The 4,462-nt window shown below is 46.7% G+C and overlaps 1 pseudogene; it reads left to right on the plus strand.

The window, feature by feature from the left end:
- Positions 1–917: 917 nt before the first annotated feature.
- Positions 918–4,206, plus strand: LOC117311627 (protocadherin beta-3-like; annotated as a pseudogene).
- The last annotated feature ends 256 nt before the right edge of the window (positions 4,207–4,462 follow it).

Below are 4,462 nucleotides of genomic sequence, written 5' to 3' on the forward strand. Positions count from 1 at the left end.
ATTGGTACGTGGAATCTTAACCACTGCGCCACCAGGGAAGCCCCCCACTTACTCTTGAGACACTAAACTTTGGGTACACTATCCTACCTTCATTATCTAGAATAGCTATGCTTTACTGTCCCCGGACCTTTGCATTCCTTATATATGGAATCCTCCCATTTTAGTTTTAGCCTGGCAAACTTCTTCTCATCCTTCATATTCCAGATTAAATGGGACATCTTTGGGAAACTTTCTGAATCCCCCCCATTAAGTTAGGTCTCCATATTGTATACTTCCAGTGCACTCATTATACATTTCCTGTATAGTACTGTTTAAACATCTGTTTAAATTCTGTTCACCCCATTAGATGGGAAACTCTATAAGATATACAGACATAGTCTGTCTTATTACCACAATACATCTAACTTCTACAAACGCAATAAATATCGGTTTCCACAGGTGAAATACAGTTATGCAGATTAAAGAGTTAATACAGATGAAACCAGTAATCATAGAATTACTGTGAAATAGGAAGAGGAGAAAGCTCTGTGTTCCTTGAGTGAGTGCGAAAATGTGGAAGGAATTAGGCATTTGTGGTCTCTGGATATATCCCCTGACATGATCTATTATAATTTTTTATCACCTTGCTTGAGGTTGTCTTTTCGTAGCATTTTTCTGACTATAAATGCAACTCGTGTGCATTTTACAAAATTTGGAAAATAAAGAAAAACACAAGTAGGAAAGCGAAGCTTCATCACTTAGAGCAAAATCTTGTAAAACTTTTTCTGTAATAATTACAGGAGGTGGGGTGAGTAGTTCTAGCAGGTGCCCACTTCCGCAAAATCATGGAAATGGGACTCTACCAGGGACAGTCACTTCTTTTAGATAAGAGCGCATTTCTCCCTAGATTGTGTTTATTTGAACCATATAACAGAAGGAATTCCTACAGTAGCATCAACTCGGTTTGATAAAAGGGAATAAGCGATTAAAAAAATCAAAACAAAAAGCCCAGCAAACATCACCTTCTCCAAGATTCTGAAACTGTGAGCGAACGCACGGTGGCGCTGTTGACTAAGAAGGAGAATTAAACCGCAGGCACTGTGTATACTCAGTAACACAACGATTCACTGCAGTAAACTAGGGGTTGTGAGTCGGGGCAGATTTTTAAGCAAGCAAATCTAAGACTCTAGTAAGGATTATTCGCTAGGTTTTCTTCAAAGGTTAGGAGGCAAAAGACTGCGTTTCCCAGTGCTGTTGGAGGCTAGCTTGACAGTATTTCTCGGAAGAACATGGCAGAAAATGCAATGGAGGCCGGAGGAGAGCGCTTTCTTAGACAAAGGCAAGTCCTGTTTCTCTTTGTTTTTCTCGGTGGGTCTCTGGCTGGGTCCCAGTCGAGACGCTACTCTGTGGCTGAGGAAAAAGAGAGGGGGTTTTTCATCTCCAATCTAGCAAAGGATCTGGGGCTGAGTGTAGGGAAACTGGCCGCGAGAGGGGCCCAAGTTGTGTCTAAAGGGAACAGACAGCATTTTCAGCTCAACCATCAGACCGGTGATTTGCTCCTGCATGAGAAATTGGACCGGGAGGAGCTATGCGGCTCCGCAGAGCCATGCATACTGCAGTTTCAGATATTACTGCAAAATCCCTTGCAGTTTATTACAAATGAGCTCCAGGTGATAGACGTAAATGACCATTCTCCGGCATTCTCTGAAAATGAAATGCAGCTGAAAATCCTAGAAAACACTCCCCCAGGAACAATAATTCCTTTGGGAAATGCTGAAGACTTGGATGTGGGAAGAAACAGTCTCCAAAACTACACGATCACTCCTAATTCCCATTTCCACGTTCTCACACGCAGTCGTAGGGATGGAAGGAAGTACCCAGAACTAGTACTAGACAAAGCACTGGATCGTGAGGAGCAGCCAGAGCTTAGGTTAATGCTCACTGCGCTGGATGGCGGGACCCCACGGAGGTCTGGGACCGTCCAGGTTCACATCCTGGTCTTAAACATAAACGACAACACCCCAGAATTTACACAGTCCCTCTATGAGGTTCAAGTTCTAGAGAACAGCCCCGTTAACTCTCTTATTGTCACTGTTTCAGCTTCTGACTTAGATACAGGAAATTTGGGGACAATATCATATGCATTTTTTCATGTTTCTGAAGAAATTAGAAAAACTTTTCAACTAAATCCAATTACTGGTGATATCCGACTAATCAAATATTTGAATTTTGAGGCGATCCATACTTATGAAGTGGATATAGAAGCCAAGGATGGTGGAGGCCTTTCAGGAAAATCAACAGTGATACAGTTCAGGTGGTTGATGTGAACGACAACCCACCAGAACTGATCTTGTCCTCAATTACCAGCCCTATCCCAGAGAACTCGCCAGAGACTGTGGTGGCTGTTTTCAGTGTTTCCGACCTAGACTCTGGAGACAATGGGAAAATGGTGTGTTCCATCGAGAACGATCTCCCCTTCATCTTGAAACCATCCGTAGAGAATTTTTATACCCTATTGTCAGAAGGAGAGCTGGACAGAGAGATCAGAGCTGAGTACAACATCACCATCACAGTCACAGATATGGGAATCCCCAGGCTGAAAACCGAGCACAACATAACTGTGCTGGTGTCCGACGTCAACGACAACGCCCCCGCCTTCACCCAGACCTCCTACACCCTGTCCGTCCGCGAGAACAACAGCCCCGCCCTGCACTTCGGCAGCGTCCGCGCCACAGACAGAGACGCGGGCGCCAACGCCCAGGTCACCTACTCGCTGCTGCCGCCCCTCGACGCGCACGTGCCCCTGGCCTCCCTGGTGTCCATCAACCCGGACAAGGGCCACCTGTTCGCCCTGAGGTCCCTGGACTACGAGGCCCTGCGGGCGTTCGAGTTCCGCGTGGGCGCCGCCGACCGCGGCTCGCCCGCGCTCAGCAGCCAGGAGCTGGTGCGCGTGCTCGTGGCGGACGACAAGGACAACGCGCCCTTCGTGCTGTACCCGCTGCAGAACGCCTCGGCTTCCTGCACCGAGGTGGTGCCCAGGGCGGCCGAGGCGGGTTACCTGGTGACCAAGGTGGTGGCGGTGGACGGCGACTCGGGCCAGAACGCCTGGCTGTCGTACCAGCTGCTCAAGGCCACGGAGCCCGGGCTGTTCGGCGTGTGGGCGCACAACGGCGAGGTGCGCACGGCCCGGCTGCTGAGCGAGCGCGACGCGGCCAAGCACAGGCTGGTGGCGCTGGTCAAGGACAACGGCGAGCCGCCGCTCTCGGCCAGCGTCACGCTGCACGTGCTGCTGGTGGACGGCTTCTCGCGGCCCTACCTGCCGGCCCCGGAAGCGGAAGCGGCGGACGCGGTTCCGGCCGCCCGGCTCATCGCCTACCTGGTGGGTGCTTTGGCGTCGGTGTCCTGGCTCTTCCTCTTCTTGGTGCTGGTGTTTGTCGCCGTGCGGCTGTGCAGGAGGGGCGGGGCGGCCTCGGTGAGTCGCTGCTCGGTGCCCGAGGGCCACTTTCCGGGCCACCTGGTGGACGTCAGCGGCACGGGGACCCTGTCCCAGAGTTACCAGTACGAGGTGTGTCTGACGGGAGGCTCCGGGTTAAATGAGTTTAACTTCTTGAAGCCGATTCTCCCTAGTGGTCTGGTTCAAGACACTGGGCAGGACTAGTGCAAAAAGGCAATTGCAAGAATAGCGTAGGTTTCATTAACAGAAGAATCAGAAAGTTGTCTGGCTACAAATGCTTTCTTTTAAGTCAAGGCTCTTGAGTTGATATAGTATTTTGTTTATATCTTGATTTTACTTTCTGTCTAGTTAACCCTGCATGTTCTTTTTTCATCTGCTTCCTACCTTTTCAATCCAGTATTAATGCCTCTTTCTTTTTCTAATAGCTGAATAAAAATAAATGCATTATCTTTTAATGATGATTTCAAATAGGTTTATTTAAGGTAGTCATTTCAAATTCTCTATCCAAAGCAATGTAGAGAGAGTTCTGAACCACCAATATTATAATTTACCCTATTGAATATAGTCAGGTAATATTCTTTATACTACTCCTAAAGCAGCTTTGTCTGTGGTTAATGAAGTGGATAACTAAAAATGTTTTAATATGTACCATTTTAAGGTGTATCATCCTGTAGGGGCTTAGTACTCAAATAAAACTTACACATATAATTCATTTTCTGTTTTGACATTTGCAATTAATATTTCAACACTGTATATGCTTATATTGGCTAAAAATGGACAAAAAATGTAGGTCAGATTACTCTTAGATTTGCCTAAAGTGTATTTATGATGGATGACTGAGAAAAAAAATTAAACATAGGCATTTTGAACAACTGATCGTGCTTTTCCGTTTAGCATGAAAAGATTACTTAATAAGCATCTGGTGGAATGACAGTTTGTTTTTTAACTTCTGGATGTAAGTATTATCAACCTGAGGGCCATTTTAAAAAACTCTCAAGAAAGTACATGTATATATGTTCTCTAAATGCT

The sequence above is a fragment of the Tursiops truncatus genome, chromosome 3 (genome assembly GCF_011762595.2).
Source record: "Tursiops truncatus isolate mTurTru1 chromosome 3, mTurTru1.mat.Y, whole genome shotgun sequence".
In the NCBI taxonomy this organism is placed as follows: domain Eukaryota; kingdom Metazoa; phylum Chordata; class Mammalia; order Artiodactyla; family Delphinidae; genus Tursiops; species Tursiops truncatus.